Here is a 12,144-nt window from a genome sequence, read left to right as displayed (position 1 = left end):
GAGGGGTTTCCCATGGATCCAGCCCCTCAGTCCAGCTTGGTGGGGGAACCTTACACTGTGGTCTTTCCCCATTGAGCCTTTGCTGCGGCTGCCCCAAGCTTTAGTGCGTCCCTCAGCACGTAGTCCTGGACCTTGGAATGTGCCAGTCTGCAACATTCGGTGGTGGACAACTCTTTGCGCTGGAAGACCAGCAAGTTTCGGGCAGACCAAAGGGCGTCTTTCACTGAATTGATAGTCCTCCAGCAGCAGTTGATGTTTGTCTCGGTGTGCGTCCCTGGGAACAGCCCGTAGAGCACAAACTCCTGTGTTACAGAGCTGCTTGGGATGAACCTTGACAAAAACCACTGCATCTCTTTCCACACCTGCTTTGCAAAGGCACATTCCAGGAGGAGGTGGGCGACCGTCTCTTCCCCACCACAGCCAACGCGGGGGCACTGGGCGGAGGGGGCGAGACTTCGGGTGTGCATGAAGGATCTGACAGGGAGGGCCCTTCTCACCACCAGCCAAGCTACGTCTTGGTGCTTGTTTGAAAGTTCTGGTGATGAGGCATTCCGCCAAATGACTTTGACGGTCTGCTCGGGGAACCATCCGACAGGATCCACCGTTTCCTTTTCCCGTAGGGCCTTGAGGACATTCCGTGCAGACCACTGCCTGATGGACCGGTGGTCAAAGGTGTTTTTCCGCAGAAACTGCTCCACGAAGGATAGGTGGTACGGAGCCACCCAACTGCATGGTGCGTTCCGCGGCAATGTGACCAGGCCCATCCTTCGCAACACCGGGGCAATGTAAAGCAAGTAATCAAAACTACTAGATGCTTTTTAAAATTTCCTTTCTTTTTTTCTCTCACTCACACTCCATCTTATCCTATCCATCTCCCTTTTAAGTCATAGAGTCATTACAGCACAGAAGGAAGCCACTCGGCCCATGAATTCCATGCCAGCTCTCTGTAAAGAATCCAGTCAGTCCCATTCCCCCACTCTATCCCCGTAGCCCTGCAAGTTTATTTCCCTCAAGTGCCTATGCAATTTCCTTTTGAAATCATTGATTTTCTCTGCTTCAACTGCCCTCATGGTCAACAGGTTCCAGATCATTACCATTCATTGTGTGAAAAAGGTGTTCCTCAAACTCCCCACTGCAGCTCTTGCCCAAAACCTTAAATTTGTGTCCCCATTGTCCTTGTACCATCAGCTAATGGGAACACCTTTTCTTTGGCTACCATATCTAAACCTGTCATAATCTTGTTCACCTCTATCAAATCTCCCCAAAATCTCCTTTGCTCCAGGAAGAGCAACCCCAGCTTCTCCAAACTGACCTTGTAGCTAAAATCCCTCATCCCTGGGAAGATTTTGGTAAATCTCCTCTGCACTTTTTTAAGGACCTTCACATCCTTCCGAAAGTGTGGTTACCAGCTCTGGACACAATACGCTACTTGTGACCTAACCAGAACTTTATAAAGGTTCAGCATAACTTACCTGCTTTTGTACTCAATATCATTATTTCCGAAGCCCAAGATTCCATAAGCTTGGTTATTTTACTCACTCAATATGGGTCTGTTGCCTTCAAAGAACTATGCAAATGAACACCCAGATCCCTTTGTCCATGCACATTCATTAGAACTGCACCATTAAGTCTATATTGCCTCTCCCTATCCCTTCTGCCAAAATGCATCACCTCACCTCTCTGTATTAAATTCCATCTGCACTTGTCTGCCCATTCTGCTAGCCTATTTATGTCCTGTTGCAGTTGATTGTTATCTTCCTCACTGTCTGCCACACCTCCAAGTTTGGTATGATCAGCAAATTTTGAAATTTTACTCTGTATTCCAATATCCAAGTCATTTATGTATCAAAAAAGCAGTGATCCTAGCACTGAACCCTGATGAACACCACTGTCTATCATCCTCCAGTCTGAAATTCAACCATTTACCACAACTCGCTGTTTTCTGTCCTTGAGCTAAATTTTATCCAAGCTGATACTGACCCTCCTATTCCATGTGCCTCAATTTTATCAACCAGCCTTTTATGTGGTACTTTGTTAAAAGCTTTCTTAAAATCCATACAGACACATCACATCCATTGCATTCCCCTCACCAAACTTCTCTACTACTTCATCAAAAAATTAAATTAGATTAGTCAAGCATGATCTGCCCTTACAAATATGTGCTGACTATCCTTAATTAGCTCAAACCTCTCCATGGTCCTTCTAATTTTTCCCTGATTATTGTTTCTAAACCCTTACCCACCACAGATGTTAAACTAACTGGGCTGTAGTTACCAGGAATGTCCTTCCAACCTTTCTTGAATAATTTGCCACTCTCCAGTCCTCTGGCACCTGCCCCGTATCGAGGCAATATTGGAAGATTATGGAAAGCCCTTCCTCTAGCTCCACCCAACTTCCTTTATCAACCTGGGATGCATGTCAACTTATCCACTCTAAGCATAGCCAGCCTTTCCTGTATATCCTGCCTATCAAATTTCACCCCATCTAGTACCTTTACTATCTCCACTCCTACAGATATTTTGTCACCATCTTCTTTCTTGGTAAATACTGAGACAAAGTACTCAATTAGTATATGCTAATAAAAGCAAAATACTGCAGATGCTGGAAATCTGAAATAAAAACAAAAATGCTGGAAATACTCAGCAGGTCTGGCAGTATCTGTGGAGAGAGAAGCAGAGTTAACGTTTCAGGTCATTGACATTATAATGTCTTCCCTAATCAGTACTGCCTCCCCACCTCGTTTTTTCCTTCCATATCATTTCTGAACACTTTGTATCTGTGAATATTAAGCACCCAGTCTTCAACATTTTTAAGCCACTTTTTCATTATTGATATGATATTTCCACATGGCTATTCGTGCCTGTAGCCCACCAATCTTATTCACCACACTTTTGCGTTTACATATATGCATTCTAAAGCTGTCTTTGTATTCCTCGTTTTCCTTCTTAGCCTGCTCCTATCTAATATGGTACTACGTCCTTCTCCAGTACGATCCAACACTCTGACTTTATGCACCTTATTCCTCATTTCTACTTCTATATTCTGGTGCCCAAATGCCTGCCAATTTAGTTTAAACCCTCCCCAAACACATTAGTGAAGCTGATGTGAGGACATTGGTTCCAGTCCTGTTGAAGTGCTACACATCCTTTTTGAATAGGCATCTCCTGCTCCAGAACTGGTCCGAATGCCCCAAGAATCTGACGCCCTCCCACCTCCTGCACCATGCCTCAAGCCACGCATTGATCCACCCTATCGTCCTATTTCTACTTTTGCTAGTGAATGGCACTGGGAGTAATCCAGAGATTGCTACCTTCTAGGTCCTACTTTTTAACTTCCTTCCTAGCTCCTGAAAATCTGATCATAGGCCTCAATACCTGCCCTCTTTAGGTCGTTGGTACCAACATGTACCACAAGCTCTGGCTCACTCCCTTCCTCCTGCAGAACATTCTGCACCCTCTCCATGATGTCCTTTACCCTGGCACCTGGAAGTAAAACAACATGCAGGACTCATGATGACAGTTACAGAAATGCTTGTCTGTCCCCCTAACTAAAGAATCTCCTATAATGAATGCACTTCTAATCTTTATTGTTCCCTCCTGTGCAGTCCCTTGCCCATTGGTGCCATGATCTGAACTGCATTCCTTCAAGGTGTTGTCACTCCCAGCAGTCTCCAAAACTGAGCACCAGTTTAAAAGTGGCACACACCCAAAGACTCCTGCACTTCCTGACTCTTCCTACTCATCTGGATGGCTGCCCATCTACTATCCTGAACTCCTACTGCCTGTAAGGTGTCCACTTCCTGAAATGTACGATCCAGGAAACTCATCCTTCTGGATGCTCTGAAGTGACTCCAGCTGCTGTGGAAGGTCAGAAATCCTGAGCTCAGGCTCAAGCAGCTGGAGACACTTCCTACACATGTGTTCCCCCAAGACACATGAAGTGTCCTGAGGTTCCCATATGGTGCAGGAATTGCAAGCAAAAGGTCTCAGCTGCCCATCCATGATCTAAAAAAATCTCTATTCCCTCTTTTAGAATATAGTTAGTATTTTCTTTTACCTTGCTTCCTGACCCCCATACTCACTCCACTTTAGTGCTCTGACCCTGAACACATTCAGCTCCATGCTCCTTACCTCAGGGCTCTCTCAACAACCAATCATTTACCTGCTGTCCTGTAATGTAATTCCTTGATTGTTTCTGTTGATTCGTTCTCACAGTTCTCTCCCTGACTCTCTCACTGACTGCCCACCGATGCTTTTATCTGTTGGTCTCTCTCTCTCGGACTCTCGCTGACTCCCCACCGCTCCTTCTGTCCTTCTCCCTTTTTTCTCTTTCTCTCTCCTTGGCTCCTGCCCGAAGGTATCTGCCTTGCAGAAAGCCAGTGTGTAGCAGATCAGTGTAAATCACAGAGGAAAGAAAAGAAAATGCTCATCAGAAGCATCAGGTTTGATTATTTGCTCCATATTGTAGCTATACTGGACCAATGTGAATAAAATGCCTGAAAGTGTATCTTCTTATTCGAAACTAACCTGCAATGAAGTGAGAAAAAATATTTGCATTCATATAGTACCTTATCATATTACAGCTTCAGCATATCCCAAAGTGCTTCTTGACCAGTTAAAAGTTCTTGAAGTGCAGTTATTGTTGTTAATTTGGTAAATCACACAAACAATTTGTACCCAAACAAGGTCCCACAAACAGGAAATAAGATTCATGTTTTTAGTGGTGATAGTGGAGGGAAGAATGTTGGTCCAGATCCCAGGAGAATTGTCATGGAATGTTTTATGTTCAACCTGAATCACCAGAACAGGCAGGCTCGATTTAGTGTCTCATCCAAAAGACAGCCCCTTTAACAGTGCAACAGCAAAGCATCAGCTTAGATTTATGTGAAAATAACTTGTCTGAGAGGAAGCGTCCTACCTACTGAGCAGATCTGACACTATGCTACAGAAGGAAAGATATGTTTTGATGCATACAAGGAAATTACACCTTCCAGCCAATGATTTTACATCCATCAAAATTAAAGGACAGAAATTCATAGTCTCTGGGTGCAGATCTGCAATCTGCAATCCCAGCAGATGTAGAAAATCTTCCTTTAAATGTTGGCAATCTAATTTTTGACACCAAAAATCCTCAAAATGTGATCCGGACAGTTACATTTGGGGATGTGCCTGTGGATATCCTCCAGCAATTGACCCACTGGAATTTGTAGGGTCCATGAAATAGTATCTAATTTATGAGACAAATGGATACAAACACCAAATACAAGCGTATCTCTGGGAGGATCGGTGCTGGGACCCTTGCTGTTTGTAGTGTACATTAATGATTTAGGCAAGAATATAGGAGGTATGATCAGTAAGTTCGAAATGACACGAAAATTGGTGGTGTCGTAAATAGTGAGGAGGAAAGCCTTAGATTACAGGACAATATAGATGGACTGGTATGATGGGCAGAGCAGTGGCAAATGGAATTTAATCCTGAGAAGTGTGAGGTGATGCATTTTGGGAGGACTAACAAGGCAAGGGAATATACAATGGATGGTAAGACCCTAGGAATTACAGAGTGTCAGAGGGACCTTGGTGTACTTGTCCATAGATCACTGAAGGCAGCAGCACAGGTAGATAAGGTGGTTAGGAAGGCATATGGGATACTTGCCTTTATTAGCCGAGGCATAGAATATAAGAGCAGGGAGGTTATGATGGAGCTGTACAAAATGCTACTTAGGCCACAGCTGAAGTACTGTGTACAGTTCTGCTGTCACACTGTCGGAAGGATGTGATTGCACTGGAGAAGGTGCAGAGGAGATTCACCAGGATGTTGCTGGGCTGGAGCATTTCAGTTACGAAGAGAGACAGGATAGGTTATTTTCCTTACAGCAGAGAAGGCTGAGGGGGGACCTGACTGAAGTATACAAAATTATGAGGAGCATAGATAGGGTAGATAGGAAGAAACTTTTTCTCTTAGCGGAGGTGTCAATAACCAGGGGCATAGATTTACGGTAAGGGGCAGGAGGTTTAGAGGGGATTTGAGGAAAAAGTGCTGGAAAATGGGATTAGAATAGATAGGCTTGATGGCTGGCATGGACATGGTGGGCCGAAGGGCCTGTTTCTGTGCTGTATAACTCTATGACTCTATCTGCTGCAAGTGACTGGAAATTCCAGCAGTTGCCCTTCATTGTGGGGGGGCAGGGGCTGCCTAAGCTTCCGGCCCTGATATCAACTCCAGCCATATCCCCCTTTGCCACTTGGGAAATCAGCAGACTGAAGCTATTTTGTTAAATATCCCCTTTCATCAGTGGTCCACACCATTTCCCTGGCCTGGACCCCTACGAACGAGGTTGAACATGCAAACATACGAATTAGGAGCAGGAGTAGGCCACTCAGCCCCTCAAGCCTTGTCCACCATTCAACAAGATCATGGCTGATCTAATTGTAATCTCAGCTCCGCATTCCTGCCTACCCCCAATAACCTTTCACCCCCTTGCTTATCTACCTCTTCCTTAAAAATATTCAAAGACTCTGCTTCTGCTGCCTTTTGAGGAAGAGAGTTCCAAAGACTCACGACTCTGAGAGAAAAAATTTCTCCTCATCTCGGTCTTAAATGGGCAACCCCTTATTTTTAAACAGTGACCCCTAGTTCTAGATTCTCCCACAAGGGGAAACATCCTTTTCACATCCACCCTGTCAAGACCCTCAGAATCTTATATGTTTCAATAAAGTCGCCTTTTACTCTTCTAAACTCCAGTGGATACAAGCCTAGCCTGTCCAACCTTTCCTCATAAGACAACCCGCCCATTCCAGGTATTAATCTAGTAAACCTTCTCTGAACTGCTTCCAATGCATTTACATCTTTCCTTAAATATTGTTCACAGTACTCCAGCTGTAGAGAGATACAGCACTGAAACAGGCCCTTCAGCCCACCGAGTCCATGCCAACTATCCATTTATACTAATCCTACATTAATCCCATTTTTTTCTCCTCTCATAAGCCCACCTTACCTCAATTCTCCTACCACCTACCTACACTAGGGGTAATTTATTTACAATGGCCAATTTATCTATCAACTCACAAGTCTTTTGGCATGTGGGAGGAAACCGGAGCACCCAGAGGAAACCCACACAGTCACAGGGAGAACTTGCAAACTCCACACGGGCAGTACCCAGAACTGAACCCAGGTCATTGGAGCTATGAGGATGCGATGCTAACCACTGAGCCACTGTAGTCTCACCAATGCCCTGTATAGCTGAAGCATAACCTCCCTACTTTTGTATTCAATTCCCCTTGCAATAAACAATAACATTCTATTAGCTTTCCTAATTACATGAAGTATCTGCGTACTAACCTTTTGCGATTCATGCACTAGGACACCCAGATCCCTCTGCATCTCAGAGCTCTGCAATCTCTTGCCATTTAGATAATATGCTTCTTTTTTATTCTTCCCTCCAAAATGGACAATTTCACACTTTCCCACATTATACTCCATTTGCTAGATCTTTGCCCACTCACTTAACCTATCTATATCCCTTTGTAGCCTCCTTTTGCCCTCTTCACAGCTTACTTTCTTATCTATCTTTGTGTCATCAGCAAATTTAGCAACCATACATTCGATCCCTTTATCCAAGTTATACATATAAATTATAAGAAGTTGAGTCCCCAGCACTGATACCTGTGGCATACCACTCGTTACATCTTGCCAACCAGAAAATGACCCATTTATGTCTACTGTCTGTTTCCTGTTAGCTAGCCAATCTTCTATCCATGCCAAAATGTTATTCTGTACACCATGAGCTTTTAATTTCTGCAATAACCTTTGATGTGGCACCTTATCAAATGCCTTCTGGAAATCTAAGTACAGTACATCCACCGGTTCCCCTTTATCCACAGCACATGTTACTTCTTCAAAGAACTTTAATAAATTGGTGAAACATGATTTCGCTTTCACAAAACCATGTTGACTCTGCCTGATTACCTTGAATTTTTCTCAGTGCTCTGTTATAACATCTTTAATAATAGCTTCTAACATTTTCCCTAAGACAGATGTTAAGCTAACTGGCCTGTAGTTTCCTGCTTTCTGTGTCTCTTCCTTTTTGAATAAAGGAGTTACATTGGCTATTTTCCAATCTCATGGAACCTTCCCCGAATCTAGGGAATTTTGGAAAATTAAAACCCACGCATCAACTATCTCACCAGCCACTTCTTTTAGGTCCCTAGGATAATGTCCATCAGGACCTGGGGACTTGTCAGCCCGCAGCTCCAACAATTTGTTCAGTACCACTTCCCTGGTGATTGTAATTTTCTTGAGTTCCTCCCTCCCTTCCATTTCCTGATTTACAGCTATTTCTGGGATTGTACTTGTATCCTTTATGGTGAAGACCGATGCAAAATACCTGTTCAATTCATCTGCCATCTCCTTATTATCCCTTATTAATTCCCCAGGCTCACTTTCTATAGGACCAATGCTCACTTTGTTAACTTTTCTTTTTTAAATATCAATAGAAACTCTTACTACCAGTGTTTATATTTCTAACTAGCTTTCTCTCATACTCGAATTCTTCCCTCCTTATTAATCTTTTAGTTGTTGTTTGCTGCTTTTTACATTCTGTCCAATGTTCTGACCTGCCACCCATCTTTGCACAATTATAGGCTTTTTCTTCCACTTCTGAGCATTTGGAGGGTGATGAGCTTCAACTTACTCACCATGGCAGCCTCCGGATATATCCCTGATGACATTTGCTTTGTAAAGGGTGGGCAGAGGTTCAGTTTCTTACAAAGTTTGCCAGAATCTCCTGGTGCAGCCAGGCCTCTGCCATTTTTCTATGGCAGGAGTTTTCGACTCCTACTGGAGTCATGGCGAAAGACTGGCACAAGCCCCTGTGGATTTTTGGGGCATCTATATTGCAAAATGTTAACCTTTACATTGTGATGTAATTAAACAGGGACTATAGGCTGGGATGGGCTAATGAAGCCTCCCTTCCAATTTTCCTGTCAGCATCCCCTTAATAGAGATGCTTCACGACATCTCCCTGTACAGTATGAATTAAATTGTGAACTGTGCGGAGTGCACCTGAGCATCCTCTTAGTTTACATTTCATAATAATTTACCGGTGACAAATAAAATGTAAAGAGTACTTATAGGCTGTCATCCACTGATCATTTTCTTTTTAGAAACTGTCTAAATTTTTTGCAGTGTAGGCCTATAATATCTAAGCTATAATCTGATTTTTTTTTTACAAACATGCATTAAAGTAATCATGCACTTTTGTGAAATATGTCACTATTCAGATTGCAATGCCTGGTCATTTTTGTTACACACAGGTTACAAAGGCTCACTATGGATAATTCAGTACTCATAGGGTTAATGCACATGTGGACTTCAGCCCTGTTGTGATCAGACAGAGACGGAAGGATGCATTAAATGCCTCCATCCTGTTGCAATCAACCATTTTGAAAACAACTTATCTGCTTGATGAAGACTGCTTTCCTAGTTCCGCTGAGCCTAGTTCTAAATGATTGTTGCTCTGCTGACAAGTCGATGTAGATTATTAGGAAAAAGCAGTATCCATTTACCAGTTTATTCTAATATTCTACTTCCTTTCAGTTCCCCTTAAAATTAAATAATTGTATGGCAATCTAATGGTTGAGCTTTTGACTCCTGACCAGGAAGATGAGAGCTTGAGTCCTAGGGCTGCCTTTCGCTTCTCAATGTGTTGGTCTTTGGTGGAGTAAAAACTAATATGCTTTGCCTCATTTTGCTTGAATTGTACTCCTTGCAGGTCAGCCATGAAGTTGGGATAGTGGACAAGTCTCTGTTCAGAGTTTTTACTGCTGTCATTTGGAAGAGGAATGACACATGATTGCAACACTGTCCTGAGCTTGAGCAGGTTGCACAGTGATACAGTCCTGGCTGGTGAACATTGCACAGTGTGATACCTGATCTGCAAGGCAAGAAAAATAGCCAATGTGTTGCAGTATGGCGTTACAGCAGCAAAGAAGTGTGGCCCTCCGTGTGATGAGCTCCCAATCTCAGCCACACCTCTGTGAAGAAACTCCAAGAAAAGGCATGGTGCTTGCCCACAATGAGAGAGGGAAGGTCAGAGGGAGTGTCATCCTGCACTTTCTGGCAGCCAGCATAAAGGTTGGGAGCAGCCCATTCCTCCTTCCCACTGTGCTGCATGGCACATAGAGAAAATATATCACACGTTTTTAAGTTTATCTCCTAATTAATGAAAACAAATGCTGAAGACCTTTTATGTCAACGATCTTGCAAGTGGTGCAAAAATCATATTAGACAGCGGCACCTATGCATTTTCTTTACAGACTTATTTGATTTATTTCAACTGTTAATTTTTGTTACAGTATATGGTTATACATTAACTTCATAGTACATAACACAAAAGTCTAGATTGACACTCCAGTACAATACTGAGGGAGTGCTGTGCTGTTGGAGGTGCTATTTTCAGATGTGGCGTGAAACTGAGGCCACGTCTTTCCTCTGAGGTGGACGTAAGAGATCCCATGGCAATATTTCAAAGAAGAGCTGAGGCGTTCTCTCCAGTGTCCTGGCCAATATTTACCCCTCAATCAACATCACTAAAATAGATTATCTGGTCATTAGCATATTGCTGTTGTGGGAGCTTGCTGTGCACAAATTGGCTGTTGCATTTCCTATAATAAAACAGTGACTACAATTCAAAAACTACTTCATTGGCTGTAAAGTGCTTTGAAACACCCTGAGATTGTGAAAGGTGCTATATAAATACAAGTCTTTCTGTCTGTCTTTGGTTCTTTCCATGGTATTCTGTGATAGTAAGTGAGCTTTATAGAGTAGCTGGTGTGTGAGCAACTGTGGAGACTTACTGAGAGTGAGTAATAATATTTACACTCATACTACTACTACAATAATCCACTCAACCAGTATCTTCTGAGTTTTAGTTTGTATACTATTTCTTTATGAGTTACCATAGTCAGAGAGGTGAACCTCTCATTTAATGTTTGAGCAATGTAGACCTGTTGCTAAGATGGTGACCAACAATCAGCAGGAGGCCTGGAAATTGGACATGATTTTTTTTAAATTCTCCTGATTCAGTCTAATGTCATCTTTTTATGCTATTTTTAGAGATTGAGCAATTTTCCATAGTGTTCAATTCTCCATTGATCAGATGAGCTGCTTCATACCAATGAGTTATGGTTAAGAAAGCCCAGAGGGATGTCCATGTTTGAGTTCAGAAATATCACTCTGAGCAGACCCAGGAGACTGTGTGCAGCTCCTGGTTTAATTGTGTGCTGGGTGCAATATCTTGGCTCAGCCATGGGATATTTTGTATGTGATTTTCATATCACAGGACCACAATATAAAATGTTACGCCATCAAGTCCAAATTTAAGAAATGTTAAATAACATTTGAATTTCCATATACGGAACTATTATGTGTAACAAATATAACTTGTGCTTTTGCAGAAACAAATTTTAGAAATATCGTACAATTGGTAAAGTGCCGTAACCTAAAAGTTGTCTGGCACTTAAGTGTTGATAATGAGCTTTACAATATTTTCATTTCACCTCTATGTGCGTGAAAGGTGCCACTGTGATGAACAGAACTGCTTTCAGTCTTTAGAAGGATAAATTTAGAAGGTTACAATAAAGGTCACAGGCACTGAGGAAGCTTGTCATGATCACTTTGTGGTAAAGGTCAGGTGATCTGTTCCTTCCTTATTCTGATAAAAATATTTTTTTTCCTTCAAAAGCTTGAAATGCAGTATGGTCTAGCCTGAGGTAAAGTATAGACCGTAACATTCATACTGAAGAGGGTGTCTAATTGTTTCCTACTAGACTCAACTTCAAACAACATTTTCCTGAACTGTGAATAAAGTATTCCCTGTCTTTCAAATGATTTGCCATTATAATTTCAAGTCTTCTAGTTGTAGTCCTGTGAACACAGTAAGACAGTTTTTGGCTGTTTTTACCAAGCATCCTGTGAAATGCCTGATTGCTTAGGCACATGTCTCTTTGGCCACTCACGCAATGAAATGCCTTTTGAGTTAAACAGCGATTTACAAATTAATTTATTCCATCTGTTGCTTTATATGGGATGCCATCACGCAACACAAGCTTCCTGGATGGACTTTTGTCCATTTATTGATAACAAAGA

The sequence above is a fragment of the Heterodontus francisci genome, chromosome 8, assembly GCF_036365525.1.
Source record: "Heterodontus francisci isolate sHetFra1 chromosome 8, sHetFra1.hap1, whole genome shotgun sequence".
NCBI classification, from domain to species: domain Eukaryota; kingdom Metazoa; phylum Chordata; class Chondrichthyes; order Heterodontiformes; family Heterodontidae; genus Heterodontus; species Heterodontus francisci.
This window is presented reverse-complemented; position numbering follows the sequence as displayed.